Source organism: Balaenoptera acutorostrata, chromosome 1 (assembly GCF_949987535.1).
Source record: "Balaenoptera acutorostrata chromosome 1, mBalAcu1.1, whole genome shotgun sequence".
NCBI classification, from domain to species: domain Eukaryota; kingdom Metazoa; phylum Chordata; class Mammalia; order Artiodactyla; family Balaenopteridae; genus Balaenoptera; species Balaenoptera acutorostrata.
The window spans coordinates 16,835,910-16,852,387 of NC_080064.1; the positions used below are offsets into that span (position 1 = coordinate 16,835,910).

Consider the following 16,478-nt stretch of genomic DNA (forward strand, 5'->3'; position numbering starts at 1 on the left):
CCTCCGAGTGTAGGAGCACAATGAATGCAGCTGTTGTTGTGTTGGTGGTGGTTGTTCACCATTATACAGACTTCTCCATTCCATTCAACAAAATCTTGATGTTTGTCTGCCAGGCTCTATCTAAATGCTTTTTAAAATTCTACCAAATTTTATCGTTTAACAGATACTCTCTTTTGGCTTTTATCTTTTTTTTTTTTTTTTGGCTGTGTTGGGTCTCCGTTGCTGCGCGCGGGCTTTCTCTAGTTGCGGCGAGCTGGGGCTACTCTTTGTTGCAGTGAGGGCTTCTCATTGCGGTGGCTTCCCTTTGTTGTGGAGCACGGGCTCTAGGCGTGCGGGCTTCATTAGTTGTGGCACTCAGGCTCAGTAGTTGTGGCTCGTGGGCTCTAGAGCGCAGGCTCAGTAGTTGTGGCACAAGGGCTTAGTTGCTCCGTGGCATGTGGGACCTTCCCGGACCAGGGATCAAACCCGTGTCCCCTGCATTGGCAGGCAGATTCTTAACCACTGCACCACCAGGGAAGTCCCTGCATTTTATCTTTAAAACAACCTTGCAGAATGAGGATCTGTAACCCTGTTTTACGGATAAGGATCCTGCGGCCCCAAACATAAAGTCACTTTCAAAGCTACACAGCCAGGACTTAACCCGATATCCAGCTCCTCCATGGTCAAGGTCTTTCCACTATGCCACAGTGTTCAGAAAGATTAGTCTGGGGTTTTGGGAGATTACTGAACAAATCCAGATGGAAAAGCTTGGTGAGAAACTCCCCCTCCCCGTTACACATGTACACCAGCTGTCTGCCCGCCTAGGCCATCCACAAGATGTCTTTTGTAGGTTTCATGCAAATGCAGATTTAACGATGGGCCAGAAGTTAATTGAGGAGGCAGAACAAGGGTGGGTTGGATGATTAGCGTCTCATGTGACCTGGGATAGAGAGCCAAAGGGGCTCTGGGAAAGAGAGCAGTGGTCTTGGAGGACACGGAGTCAGCAAAGAGGAGGACTGAGATTCAGCAAGCCCAGAGCTGAAGCTAAAGAGCGAGGCCTGTGGAAGCAGATGTAGGCCTTGCTAAGAGGCAGTTCCAGAGGGTGGCACTAGGGCTGACTCCAGCCCCGCCCTGTACTCTTGCAGGTCCGGATATGTGGCTTTACCTCTCAGAGCCTGCAAAAGGGCTGCTAGTACCATTTGGTAGGGGAGAGGGTACGTGGGGGAGCAGCAGTAGCCCTGCACCAGAATCTCAGCTCCACAGCTGGTTAGATTGGCATGTGTAGACTCGATTTAATCCTGAAGCCTCAGTTTCCTTATTTGCAGTTTGGGAATCACATTCTTGCCTGCGTGGGATTATTGCAAGCCTCCAGTGAGATGACTTCGTGGTGAGACCTTCTCTGATCTCTCTATTTAAAACTGCAAATACCAACTCTCCTCCCCCCCCCCTTCTTTTTCTCCATCTCACTTACCACTACCTGGCATCCTATTGATTTTACTTATTTTCTTATTGTCTGCTCACCCCACCAGCAGGGATTTGAGCACCTAGAACAGCCCCTTGCATATAGTAGGTGCTCAATAAACAGTGGTTGAATGAATGTTGGTTGAATAACATATAGGGAAGACCCTAGGGGATAGGGGATGTTGAGGCCATGTCAGTTGGATCTTAGAGATGCAGGACAGAGGCACGAGAGAGGCCAGGACAGCTCACTTGGGGTGCCAAGGGCTGCCCATGAAAGCATCTGGGGCCTGGATTTTAAGGTTGTGGCTGGTCCCTCTCTGTCCACAGCCTGTAGGAGGTGAGTCCTTTAGGAGAGTAAAGCTGGATGGGCCTGAATACTGGGGCTTCTCATGGAGCCAAGACTCTTGGGGCAAACAGGAAGCCCATGATACTTGGCTTCCCTGCTTTCTTTAGCTTTTTAAACCATTCTGATTGCCCCTAAGTGGAACAGACTACCTCAAAGAAATGTCAGTCCCAGCGCCATCCCTGCCACCCCAAAGGCTAGAAGAAAAAGCACTGGGTTTGGAGGCAGGCAGATCCGGGGTTATGGCCTAGCCCTGCCCCTCTTTACCAGAGGGATGTTCGGCAAATCACTGCACCTCTCTGAGTCTCTGTTTCCTCCTCTGTGAAATGGGTGTAGCAGTTTCCCCCCTGTATGCCAGCCTCCTAGGGCTTTGTGTAAAATATAGTAAAAATGTGTATTGTGACCAATCATCACTAGACTGAAGGGCCTAGAAGGCAGAAGTCGTACCTGCGGCCCTTGGTGCAGGGCCAGCCACACAGTAGACACTTGGAACATGGTAGTCAAAGAGTTGTTAAAGTCAACTGACAACAACCTTGGAAGGGGAGGGTCCGAGTCCTGCACACAGTAGGGCTTTTAGGCAAATCCTGCCCAAGGACCTCCTACAATTCTACAAGTTTATAGATTCCAAGAAGAAAACCAAGCTTGTATTGGTTGGCCTCATTTTACCATGCACTTGAAACTTATTGACCCATCTTTAGCTTGTTTGCAAGATTTTTCCTTTGGTAGAAACAACTAGATGAGTGACATGATGTGTTGCTTACAATGTAAGGGGCTGAGAAAAACAGGCTGAACTGGAGTTCTGAGGTCAGACTCTGTGTTCCAAGTAACAGAAAATCCAAGGTAAGCAATATGGGGAATTAACTAGCTCATGTAACTTGGATGTTCAGAAGTAGGCTTCAGGCATGGCTGCATCCAGGGGCTCAAGCAGCGTCATCAAAGACTCAGATTCTCTGCATCTCTCTACTCCACCTTCTGAGAGCTTGCCTTATCTTCAGGCTGCACACAGTGCCCCTCCCCATCGCCCCACACCCTCACAACACACCATCCAGGTGGAGAGAGTCTTGAGCTTAAGCCAGTCAGGACCCACCTGGGGCCTGGAGGTAGGATCAGTCCTACCCAAACCAGTTGGCTGGAAAAGAGAGAGTCACTTCCCAAGGAAACTTTGTTTTGTTTTGTTTTTTTAAGAATTCTTCCTCTCTTTTTTTTTTAAATTTATTTTATTATTTATTTATGGCTGTGTTGGATCTTCGTTTCTATGCGAGGGACTTCTCTCGTCGTGGCAAGCGGGGGCCACTCTTCATCGCGGTGCGCGGGCCTCTCACTGTCGCGGCCTCTCTTGTTGTGGAGCACAGGCTCCAGACGCGCAGGCTCAGTAATTGTGGCTCACGGGCCCAGCTGCTCCGCGGCATGTGGGATCCTCCCAGACCAGGGCTTGAACCGTGTCCCCTGCATTGGCAGGCAGACTCTCAACCACCGCGCCACCAGGGAAGCCCCCCAAGGAAACTCTGTGGTATTGTTAGGAAAGGGGAATGGATTCTGGGTGGCCAAAAATTATAGCACGTATCTACTACAGTCATCAGAAGGGGAAACAACATAAAGCCATAGAAACATCTGCATAGCACTTTACAGTTTGCAAAGTTCCTTCCCTCCTAAGAAGCCAATATTGGAAGCGGAATGGCACTTATTATCACTGCTTTGCAGATGAGAAAACAGCCCTTGAGTAACTGGCCAGGACTCTGACTTGTAACCCTGAGCTGCCCCCACCCATCTCAGCCTCTTTGTGTAAAATTATAAACCCAGAGGGGCTGACCTGGGAGGGAGGGAGCCAGTGTGACTGAAGCCCCTCCCTTTATGGAGCGAGCGCCCGTTCCAGATATGAGAGGTTCCCAGGAAGCTGCAATCACGTGAAAGCCCAGGAAGAGCTGGTCTGGGGGCAGAGGGAACAGCCTGACGTGAGGACTGGTCACGGGGCTGGGCACACACACAATGGGAACCCTGCCTCGCTCGCTGCCAGGACCCCGGCATGCACGCGCATACACATGCACACAAACTCACACACACACACTGCCACACAGGCAGAGGGAGGTCACATGACACACTGACGTGGGGCTCCCTGTACCGGGGGTGGCCAAGGCATCGGGGTCTGCCGCCCGTAACGGTGACCATGATGGAAGTTGTCTTGGCGTGTGACTGAGATGGGGGAGCCAGCACACTGAATATGAAGCCAGACAGGCCTGGCCTGCATCCCAGGTCTCCCACGTCGTTGCTGTGTGACCCCGCGCTTCCCTCCCCCCTTTTGAGCCTCAGTTTTCTCTTCTGACCCGGGCTGATAATTCCCACATGACTGGTTTCTTAGAAGGCTGAACAAAAAGCTCCCAGTACATAATAGGTGCTTCATTCATTATGAGTTTCTCCTTTTCCCCCTTCATAGTGTCCTGTTAATAGCTGTGTGACCCTGGCCCAGTTACTTAACTTCTCTGTGCAGTGGGAGCAATGATAGCACCTACCACATGGTGTTGTGAGGAGTAGATGAAGGAATGCCTGGAAAGCACTTAGAACAGTGTCTGGCACACTCGTTATCACCTTTACTACTAGCTAACATTTATTTTGAGTGTTTAATATGGGCCAAGCGCTGGGCCTTGATCTCATTGTTTATTGTGCAGTTATCCTTCTTATAATAGCACAGTGATGTAGGCACTCTCTGTGATTATCCCCATTGGACCCGTGAGAAAACCGAGGCCCAGAAAGGGGAAGTGATGTGCCCAAGGTCACAAAGCCAGTAAGCAATCTGGGGGCTCTGCTCAGCTGTGCGCCCTTGGGTGAGACCCTCACCTCTGTGGGTCCACATTTCCTGCCTGGAGGTTGGGGTGCATCCCTGCCCTGTACCTCCCAGGGTCACCATGGATATCAAATGTAATAGTGCCAGGAGCCTCCACCAGCTGGAAGGTTCTCTGGGAACGTGAGGAGCGCTATTACCGTGGGCCCAGGGCAGTGAGACCTGTCTCTGGGAACGTCCGTGTACTCCCTGTTCTGACGCAAGCCAGGCATTCGAGAAACCCGGCACTTGCCACCCAGGGATACTGCTTGTGTTGGCCGCCACTCAGAAGGTTACAAGTTCATGGCCTATTTCCCTGAAGTCCAGAGCCGCCTCAGCCTCTTCTTACAAGGCCTGTGTGGGGCTGTCTATGGAATGGAGGTTTCATCTCCTAGGGGAAGGCTGCCAGAGCACGTGGGGCGTCGGGGGCAGGGAGGGGGAAGAGCCACGGTGGTCCAGGGTCCTGCATGAGGACCAGCTGAAGTAGGGGATTGTGGGGGAGGAGGGGTGTGTCCAGGGTCACTGGCCTGTCCAGGGGTGGAGCCAGGTCTCCAGCCGAGGTCTTCCCCACCCCGCCCCCCGTCTCTGCTGCACACCCCAGGTTGTCCCCTCTGCAGGGCAGGCCACCTGTGATCAAGGACTTGGACTCAGTCAGTCCTTGGCCACTCTCATGCTGTGTGACCTGGGGCAAGTCACCTCACCTCTCTTCCATAAAGTGGGGGTAAGAAGCCCTCCCTCAGGGGGCTGTGATGCACATATAGTAAAATGACATTTGGGGAGAGTGTATAGTGAGTATAAGTCACATGGTAGCTGTGTGTATTCCATTCATCTGCAAACTTATAACGTACATATTGCAGATAGAACAAATGTGGTTTGTTTTCAGTCTTACTGACTGCTTTAGGAGTTTACACTTGGCCCTGGGAGACAGAAACATCTACAGGTGACGTTGAATTCTGGCTTGGTCACTTACTGGCTGTGTGACCTTGAGCAAGCACGATCTCTCTGTGCTTCTGTTTTGTTACCTGTAAAGTGGGTATAATAATAGTGCCTACCTAGTAGGTTGTTGTGGAGATTGAATGAGTTAATGTAGGTAAAGTGTTTAGAACAATGTCTGGAACATAGTAAATGCTATGAAAAGGTATGCTATTATTATTACAAATAGAATGACAAAGTATATAAAGTAAGGGTTTTTCTAGAGTAGTCTCAGTTTGAAATCTTCTTTTCAGTTGACAGAAATCACTGATTTCCAGAATTCCAAGACATTGGTATCCATGCTGTGCCTCACAGACTGCCTTGTGCTTCTGGTAATAGCCTCCCAAATCTTAGCTGGTTAGTGGGGAGACTTATCCCTGCTGATGATTGCTGTGTGACCCTGGGCAGGTTGTATACCCTCTCTGTGCCTTCCTGTTCTTGTTGTCCACTGTGAGAGTAAGGATGGGATGGCTACGTCTCCTGGTACCAGAGGGGCTCCCACTGCAGGAGTGCTGAGTGAGGTGCCAGAGTGCAGGGGATGACAAACACCTCAGGGACACACAGCACATGCTCCTTCCCCCCACCCCACCACTCAGCTCCCAGGCTTGGCTCAGAGCAAGGTGGCCTGGGACAGAACATGTCCTCTGCGTGGGATGGTGGGAGCCTGTGTGCCCGTGGAGCAGCCATCCCTGACACCCCTCTGCCCAGGCGCTCCAGCCACCCCAGGCACGGTGCCTCTGGGCCCTGCCATCTCCCTCCCCCGCCTCCCTGCTGCCAGCTCTCCTCCCACCAGATGAACCTTGACTGGCTTCAGTCCTCTGCCCACAGAGCCAGTCTGTGGCATCCAGACCGGCCAGGCACCCCAGGAAGCCACAGAAAAATCTTTAGCTCTGGAACCCAGACCCCTGAGGCTTCCGATTCCAGCTCTGCTGTGTGGCCTTGGGCGAGGGGCAGACCATCTGAGCTGCAAAGTCCTCACTTGTGAAATGGGCTGGCAAGAGACGTGTAAGTCAGGCGGGGATGCCAAGCGCCTGCTCTTGACCAGGCTGAGCTCAGGGAGCAAAGCCCTTTGTGGTCGGTCCTGGCTGCCTCTCTGTCCTCTGTCACCAACTGCCGGCTCCTGCCTTTCTCCCCACCTCTAAATACTTCATTCCTACCTCCTTGCCTTTGCACATTCAGTTTCTCCTGTAGGGAGCGCTGTTTCTCTCTCTGTTCATCTCAACCCTACCATCCTTCCAACCTGGCTCTCCTCCCACCCACTCCATGGAATCTTCCCGGCTGACCCTAGGTGGTCTCTTTCTCTTTCTCCTTCAAGAGGAAGAGAAGGCATCAGGCCTCCTGGTGGGATGTTTGTCTGTGAGAGGGAGACAGGCAGACAGACAAATCTGGTTCTCTCAGGAAACATAGCGCCCCTTGACTATAGGAACTGGAACCTCCACCCCCTATTTAACCCCTCCCCCAAGTGGAGGTGCACAGCAGCCAGGTAAGCTTTTTGGTTTCTAGAGCCTTAGAGCTAGAAAGACCTCGCGGGCCTTCCAGGTGGGCAGGTCTGTGATGAGCACAAGGGTAAATGGCTGCTGGCCGAGTGGGCAGAGAAGGGTCTGTCCCTTCTCAGCTCCAGCCCCTCACCTGCCCACTTACCCCTCACTCCATCCTCCCCTGCCCGGTGATCATGGCTGCTGGGTGACATTCATTGCCCACTTACTGTGTCCCAGGCCCTGTTTTAAGCCTTTCTGTGCATTAACTCATATAATCCTTACAAGGACCCTATGGATTTTATTCGTCTCCCACTTTGCAGATGAGAAACCTGAGACCCCAGGGGTGGGGTCACTGGCCCTGAGCTACCCAGCTCAAGAGGGGCAGAGGCAGGATCTGAACCTGGAGCCCTGGCTCCAGAGCTTGCTTCCTGCTGCCGAGCTGCCTCTTTGGTCACTCACCATTGACCCGCCACCCTTCCACCCACCTACCCACATTCCTGCCCAGCCAGCCGGCTGTGCACCCGGCTCTGCCAGCCGTGGGGCTGCCAACATCCACAGAGCAAGATCCCTGCTTTCTAGGAGCTCACCCCATGGTGAGGAGGCGACCACCCATGGTTCTCTGACTCTGATAAACGTGACCAAGGTCTTGAGCGGCTGGGTTTTGGGAGCTTGGGGAGGAACTGTAGCTGCCGCCTGGGCTGGGGCTGGGCTGCAGGGCAGCCCAGCAGAGCTGAGGTCGAGGGGGAAGGGTGATGGGAGGACTTTATCGGGTGGACAGCAGGGAACATTCCAGACCAGGGGATGCAGTGTGCAGAGGTGCTGAGGCTGGAGGTGCTCAGGGGGACAGCTGGCTTTTCATCACAGCCCTAAAGATGCAGTGGCTTGGCAGCAGGCAGGGCTGACGCCAAGCCTCCCCAGGCACGCCCGCATCTGTTTTTTTGTCGAGATGAGTTGCTGTCTGCAGCGGCTAGAGGTCTGAGCCTTGCTCTGTGCCAGCACCTGGCCTACTGCCCTCTGGGGAAGTCCCTCCTTGGGTCTGACCTGCAGCCTACCCTGACCAGCACACATTCCTTCCAGAGCCTTCACCCAGAGGCTGCTTTATGGCAGCCGTAAATAACTTCCATCAGTGAATGGAGTCCCGGCCAACAAGGCTTGCCAGAGGCGCTGGGCTTGGCTGAGAGAGCGGTTCTATGTTCCTTCTCTCTGACCCTGCAGGTGAGATGTTCCTGGGCTGATCTTTAGTGGCACTCCCTCCCCCAGCAGCTGCTGCAGCCCAGTTTGATGTTGCAAGACCCCCTTCAACGCCCCTCCCATTCCCCACGTCCCCCCGGAAGCACAAGGAACATTCAGCCCTTCTCTTCAGCCACAGCTCCTTGAAAGAGCCAAGAAGGCGCAGCTGACAGCCCAGAGGGCACTGGCTCCGAGCTGGTTCTGATTGTTCCCTGTGTGTGTCTACGGGGAGTAGGAGCTGGGAGGCCTGGGGTAAGTCTTTCTTCTTCTTTAGGCCTTAGTCTTCCTCTCTGGGCAATGGGATAATGTCTAAGGCAATGTTTCCCAAACTAATCTGCTCATAGGATGACTTTCCAGGCCCTGCCCTGGGAGATTCTGACTGAGAAGTTCTGGGGGGGAGGTGGGGCTGGGAATTAATTAGGGGGGAGGGGTTGTTATGTCTCTTTAATCTCTTTTAAAGTTTGAATACAGCCACATCATGACACCTTCTCCTTCTCAACACTCCCTTAAATCTCCTCAGCACTTTATCACACCTAACAATATGGGCAGGGTAGGGGTTATTAGCCCCTGGATGAATTTTTACATATATACACTTTTTTTTTTTAAGTTTTCTTTTTTTTTTTAAGTTTTCTTTATTTTCTTTCTTTCTTTAGGCTGTGTTGGGTCTTAGTTGCAGCACATGGGCTCTTCGTTGTGGCACACAGGCTTCTCTCTAGTTGTGGTGCATGGGCTCTCTCCTTGAGGCGCGAGAGCTCAATAGTTGTGGCACGTGGGCTTAGTTGCCCTGCGGCATGTGGGATCTTAGTTCCTCAATCAGAGACTGAACCCGCGTCCCCTGCATTGGAAGGCGCGTCCCCTGCATTGGAAGGTGGATTCTTAACCACTGGACCACCAGGGAAATCCCATACATATATACACTTTAAACTATCAACACCTCCCAGATCATTGTAAAGAATACTTCCATCACCCACCTCATACACTTCCTAGGCTATATACCTCCCTGGGTACCACTTGGGAATAGGACTGTTCCCACAATCACCCCAAGTGATTTTTGTGGTCTGGGACATTTGGGAAAATCTGGTCAAAGGACCCTTCCCAGCTCAGACATTTTTGGACTGTGTCCTCTAGACTGGGGGTTCCCTAAGGACAAATAACTGTCCCTCTGGCCCCGCCAGGTACTGCTGGTGAGCACAAGGTGAAACTTCTGGGGTCTCATATTGATTTATTAGGCTGGTGAGTAGGGGAGCCTTAGAGGGTGTCCCAGGCCTGGGAGCTGGATGGGGCGGGGAGGGTCCCTGGGTGAGCTGTGGTGGAAAGAGTCTGGAGTAGGGGTGACCTGGGTAGGTCCTGTGTGGAGTCCTGTGCAGGGCCAGGCTCAGCACCTCCCATCTGTGTGACCCTGGGTCATCTTCACCATGGTCCCCTGGGCCTTTATTCCCTCACCTGGAAAAGGGGACAACTGTATCCCTGGGCCTTTATTCCCTCACCTGGAAAAGGGGACAACTGTATCTAGCGCTCACTTGTTAATAAGGATTAAAGTAATATCAGGTATATTCAGTGCCTGGCCCGCCTCTGGGCTCTCCTGAATGGGAGATGGATGTTAGGAGGATAAGGCAATGGGCTCACAGGTGCACGGACTGACCCAGCATCACACAGCTGGGAAGTGATGGAGCTGGGAGTTGGACCAGACTTGCTGGCTGTTTGACAGCTGACCAAGTGACTTCCCTGATAAGCCTCAGTTTCCCCATCTATCAGTGGGGCTAATCACTCCACCCTGCCTGTGTCACTAAGGTGTGGTGAAGATCTGATGCAGTAGGAAGATCTGATACAAAGTGAGAAAGAAAAAGGTTTAATGGAGTGATGCGATGGGTTTCCTGTTGTCATGGTGAGCTCAATGGCCTTTCTGGGGCCAGGAACAGGGCCCCTCCCTTGGCACCGAGAGGGTAAAAACATCTCCCCCCAACCTTGGGTGCTTTGTACCTTGGGATCTGAGGTGTCCCAAGGGGCAGGAAATATAATGGGAAAAGGCCTGGTCTCATAGGCACATAGCTGGGGTTGCTTCCGGGCTCTGTGTGTGTGTCCAGTGGCTTCACCTCTCTGAGCCTCAGCTTCTGAATCTGTAAGATGAGAACCATAGTCACCATCCTGACTTGATGAGATGTTGTCGGAACCCAAGAGAAAATGAAAAAGGGGTTGAGGACACTTTGGAAGCAGAAAAGACCCCTCCAGGCAGGTGACAGCTCAGCTACCTCCAGCCTGTATGTGCTGACTCTCTGGTGACGGCCAACACCTGGCTGAGACTTGACTGAAGCCTCCTTGCTGCCCTGCAGGGCTGGTGCTATCCTAGATCTGAGGCAGTGCAGGAGCTGGGGTTACAGCTGTGGAGGCCAGCAGATCTGGGTTCAAATTCCAACTCCATCTTTGCACCTCTGAGCGTCTGTTTCCTTCATCTGGAAGTGGGGATGCTAGTATCTAGCTCATATGTGGCCTGGCACACAGTTGGTGCTCAGTAAGAGCAGTTGCTCTTATTCTGGACATGAGTTCACCCCTCTGGCTGATTCAGTGCAGACTCAGGTTCCTGGGCATGTAAATGGGGTGGAACGGCCACTGCTGCTGGGGAAAAAACTATTGTGACCCCAGATAGGGGTTCCTTTCCTTCTGTGCTTTTATCCCACAAGGTGCCCAGCACAACGACTGGCACATAGTAGTGCTTTTTCCTACCCTGGCCGGTCAGGAATCTCCAAGAAATCAGAGACCGTGTCTGTCCTCCTCCCCACTGAGTCTTTAGTACCTAGAACAGAGCCAGGTACATAGCAGGTACTCAGTAAGTGTTTGGGAATAAAGAATGAATGGACAGGGCTTCCCTGGTGGCGCAGTGGTTGAGAGTCTGCCTGCCAATGCAGTGGACACGGGTTTGAGCCCTGGTCTGGGAGGATCCCACGTGCCGCGGAGCAACTGGGCCTGTGAGCCACAACTACTGAGCCTGCGCGTCTGGAGCCTGTGCTCCGCAACAAAGAGAGGCCTCGATAGTGAGAGGCCTGCGCACCGTGATGAAGAGTGGCCCCCGCTCGCCGGAACTAGAGAAAGCCCTCGCACAGAAACGAAGACCCAACACAGCTAAAAAAAAAAAAAAAAAAAAAAAAAAAAAAAAAAAAGTTAAAAAAAAAAAAAAAAGACTGAATGGACAAAGAGGAATGAGCAAGCCTCAGGTGGGGAAGGACTGGGCTGGGGGAGGGGAGCCCCATGGATTGTCCTCCCTCCCATGTCACCCATCCTGGGCTAAGCCCCGAAGATTAACCCCAGGGAACAAAGCCAGGTCACAGCCACTGACCCAGAGCTTTGGAGCAGACATCCAAGGCTAGTGTGACTAGGTGTTACAGGTTGTGGTGGCTGCTCTGTGGGGCCCTCTTCACTCAAGATGGCCCTCCTGTCCCCCACCATGGACGTGGTCCTCACAGCGGTCCTCAGCCTCCTCCTCCTGGTGCTGACCTTGAGCCTGGTCTGCTTCTTCACCTGCCGCCTGGCCAGGCCGCTCAGGTAGAACTCACCCCGGCCCGACTCCTTCCTCTGCCAGATCTCCCGCCCTAAATTCGTTTGGCTTCTATTTGCTCTTGAGGGATAGTGGAAAGGTGGGCACTGGTCTCTCTCCCTCTCCGTGGTGGGGAAACTGAGGCCCAGAGAGGTTGAGTCAGCTTGGGATCGAATTGCACTTGGCCATGGACTAGCTGAGATCCTTTGCTCAGTTTCCTAAACTGTAAAACAGGAGCTAATAACACTTGTGAGGATTAAGTGAGATGCCCAAGAAGTGGTAGTGATTCTTATCAGTCCTATTGTTCTGTCATTTGTCCTGGACCTTTTGAGACCCAGCCCAGGGCTGGCTTTCTGCCCAGCTCCAAAGGGCTCCAGTGCCCTCTGTCCCAGAATGCTGAGTCAGTCCCCAGGCCCAAGGCCCAGCCTCCGCTCCCTCCCCTGACCTGCCAAGTGGCTGCTTCTCCTCCAAGGCCAGAGCCCAGCCAGGGCATCTGCACACTTGTCATGAATAATCAGGGCACGTAGCTGGGAGCCTGGCAGAGATGGTTCGGCTGGGAGGAGGGGAGCGATGGGGCTGGCACACACCTGGAGGCTCCATTATGAACTGGTAGAGCATTGGCAGAGGGTGGTGGGCAGCTGGGGCCCCCGCAGCCCCAGGCTGGGCCCCACGGAGCCCATCACCTAGGGCTGCCAGAGAGCGGACTTGGAGCCTCTGAGTAGGGGCGGGGGCCGTGAGGAGGAGGCAGCAGGGCAGACTCTGGCTCCTGAAGGGTTTCCTAGATTCTCCTTTCCAGGCAGAGGCAACGGGAGAAGGCACCTGTCTGTCTCCAGAACAGGCCCTTCTCAATGTCACATCCCTGGGGCCAAAATTCAGAGCATCCCAGCCTGAATCATGGAGCTTTTCATTAAGTTAGCATTTACAGAGCTGATTCTGTGTGCACAGGGTTGGGAGTCAGAGATGGAGAAGAGATGGTCTTTACTCTCACAGAGTGTCGGGCTAGCAGAGAAGAGAGACAAATGAGAATAACCGTGCAGGGCTGGATGAGCCCATTAGAGCTCCTGGAGCCGCGCTTCACTTTTATTTTTCCTTATTTATGTGTTTGCTTTGGACCTTATTTATGTGTTTGTTTTGGACCTGCGGTGCAGAGGGTTGAATAAGTCATATTCCTCAGTGCGTGGGGTACTATCATGAGCTCAGTTTTTGTTTTATTTGTTCATTTTCCCCTTCATCCCTGCTCCCCAGTACCAATCCCACCACCCTCCAAAGGTCTTCATGCTAGTATGCTTTATTTAATATGTTGTTGAATTTATAAGTGTCCTTGCAAGTAACGCTGTGTTGTATATATGAGTGTGGTTTACACGGACATACAAACTACTGAAATCCTGTGTTTTTAAACTCCACCCACCCTACTGTTTTAACTTCTAGTTTTAATACTACTGCCACATAGATATTGCCCCACCACTCTTTACAACTTCCTTCCCCTAGTTATGGACCTAGAGGTTGCCCCCAAATCTTCTAATCATAAGCCAGTGTTAAAGGGAATATGCCAAAAGTTTCTCCAATAAATATGATGGTTCTGTAGGGTTTTTTTGATATATAAAGTCTTTATCAAGTTAAAGAAATTATTTCAATTCCTGGTTTTCTGAGGGCTTTTATCATATAGTTCTCTACATCCCCATTCCCTCTTCTTAGATGATCTTGTAAGTTTGATTAAGGCTTTAAATGCCACCTTTATGCCCAGGGTTCCCAAGTGTATACCTCTAGCCAAGAACTCTTTCCCGGTTGCCAGATGCCTATATGCAACGGTCCGCTTAACATCTCCACTTCATCTTAAACTCACCATGTCCAAAACCACGCTGCTGATTTTCCCCACCAAATTTACTCCACCTCACACCTCAAAACACCGCCCCAAATGCTGAAAGGCTGAATGCTTTTCCTCTAAGATTAGGAACAAGGTGAGGATGTCCACTCTTGCCTCTCCTATTCAGCATGGTGCTGGAAGTCCTAGCCAGCACAATAAGGCAAGAAAAAGAAACAAAAGGCATACAGATTGGATAGGAAGAACTAAAACTGTCCCTATTTGTCAGTGACATGATTGACTACACAGAAGATGGCAAGGACCCAGGTTCAGTTCCTAGTCAGGGAACTAAGATCCTGCAAGCTATGCGGCACGGCCAAAAAAAAAAAACAAAACAGAAAAGGGACTTCCCTGGGGGTCCAGTGGTTGAGACTCTGCACTCCACTGTAGGGGGCAGGGGTTCGATCCCTGGTCGGGGAACTAAGATCCCACATGCTGCACGGCGTGGCCAAAAGAAAAAAAAAAAAGCAATGCTATTTTAATAGCTCCCCCAAAGTGCAATACAACAGTATAAATCTAACAGGATCTGTATGTTGAAGACTATAAGATTTAAATGCACAGAGAGACATATTGTCTTCATGATTGGAAGACTGAACATTGTCAAGATGCAGATCTTCCCCACATTGATCCACAGATTTAATACAATATCAGTCAAAACTATACCAATGGGGCTTCCCTGGTGGCACAGTGGTTAAGAATCTGCCTGCCAATGCAGGGGACACGTGTTCGAGCCCTGGTCTGGGAAGATCCCACATGCGGCGGAACAACTAAGCCCGTGCGCCACAACGACTGAGCCTGCATGCCACAACTACTGAAGCCCATGCACCTAGAGCCTGTGCTCTGTAATGAGAAGCCTGCGCACCGCAACGAAGAATAGCCCCCACTCACCACAACTAGAGAAAGCCCACACACAGCAACAAACCCAACGCAGACAAAAATAAATAAATAAAATAAATTAATTAATTAAAACAAAAAAAGCTATAGTGATGGAGAACAGACCTGTGGCAGCCAGGTACAGGCATGGGCAGCTTCTGACTACAAAGCGACAGCACAAGAGAGTTTTTTGGGCTGGCAGAACTGTTCTCTATCCTGATTGTGGTGGATATCCTTGTGCATATCCATATCCACGAATCTATCCACGTGTTAAGCTTCAGAACCTTCATCCTGTATCCAGAATCCCCACCCTTGGAGGATCCCCGTGGTAACCTCGTTGCTAATTCTGTAATTGGCAGCTTAGTGGTTAGAGCTCAGCTCTGCTACCTGCTTGTTTGTAACCTTGGGCGAGTCACTTTTCCTTTCAGAGCCTTGTTTTTCCTATCTATAAAGGAGATCATACATCTCTCTCTGTCTACCGTATAACTTATTATGGTGAACATTTTATCAGTGTCCTTTAGGGATTGTTCATATAATCTCTCAGAGAGTAGTGTTTTTATTTTATTGAAGTATAACGTACATACAGCAAAATGTCTATATCCTCAATTGACAGCTTGTTGGATTTTCAGATTGAACCCACCCATATAAGGCAGAGAGTGCCTTTTTTTTTTTTTTAATGTTCAATATTCACTTTCTTGTCGCTGCCATAACAAATGACCGCAAACACAGTGACTTAAAACAATACGAAGTTATCCTCAGTTCTGGAAGTCAGGAGCTCCGAGAGAGTCTTTGGGGCTGAGAATCAACACATTGGTGGGGCCGTTCCCATCTGGGGAGGCTCCAGAGAGAATCCGCTTCCTTGCCTTTCTAGCTTCTGGAGGCTCCTGTATTTTTTGGCTTGTGGCCTTTTTCTTCAAAGCCAGTCGCTTAGCATCTTTCTTCTCTGAATCTTCTGTCCTCACTCAGCCTTCTCTTCTGTGTTAAATCTCCCTCTGCCTTTATCCTGTCTTGTAATACCCTTAGTTGGTTTTTATACTTTTTAAAAAATTCTTTTAAATTGACGTATAGTTGGTGTACAATATTATGTCAGTTACAGGTGTACTGTATAGTGATTCACAATTTTTAAAGGTTAGTTTCCATTTATAATTATAAAATACTGGCAACATTCCCTATGTTGTACAATATATCCTTGTAGCTTATTTTATACATAGTAGTTTGTACCTCTTGATCCCCTACCCCTATATTGCCCCTCCCCCCCTTGGGTTTTATACTTTATATCAGCGCTCCCCAACCTTTTTGGCACCAGGGACCGGTTTTGTGGAAGACAGTTTTTTCACGGGGAGGCGGGGGAATGGTTCAGGCGGTAATACGAGTGATGGGAGCAGTAGATGAAGCTTCACTCGCTCGCACACTGCTCACCTCCTGCTGTGCGACCTGGTTCCTAACAGGCTGAGGACCAGTACCGGTCCGAGGCCCGGGGTTGGGGACCCCTGCTTTATATCATTAGAATCACACTATATATACTCTCGGGTCAGCTTCCTTCACTCAACCTCACCTTTGCAGGATTCATCCATGTTGGTGTATGGAGTTCTCAATTATTCATTCTCATTGTTGTGTGTGGATTACCTTCTTGTGAACCCACACAATGTATTTATCCATCCTGCTGAAGATGGACAGAGTTTTGAAGCCATTATGAACGGGGCTGATATGAACATTCTTATATATGTCTTTTGGTGAATACATGTACATTTCTGTTGACGTTAAATGGGTCAGAGGGCATGTGTATGGTGTCACCTTGGTAGTACTGTCAGTTTTCCAAAGTGGTTGTACCAATCTACACTCTACCAGCAGTGAACAGATACTCTGGTAGTCCCAATTCCTTGCCAACACTTGGACTTTTCTTCACACACAAAGGGAGGATTTTGGGGTGATTCCTC

General features: G+C 50.7%; 1 protein-coding gene across 2 annotated transcripts in view; it reads left to right on the forward strand.

The window, feature by feature from the left end:
* The window catches only part of ALPL (alkaline phosphatase, biomineralization associated), a 60,458-nt gene that overhangs the window by 22,521 nt on the left and 21,459 nt on the right, over positions 1–16,478 (forward strand). The window contains exon 1 of one of the 2 annotated variants that reach the window (XM_057536078.1): positions 8,446–8,530. The exons of the other annotated variant lie outside the window; for it this stretch is intronic. The gene's annotated coding sequence lies outside the window, so the exon portion shown is untranslated. Of the gene's footprint in view, positions 1–8,445; positions 8,531–16,478 lie in introns of those variants that run through there. 2 annotated transcript variants of the gene reach the window in all.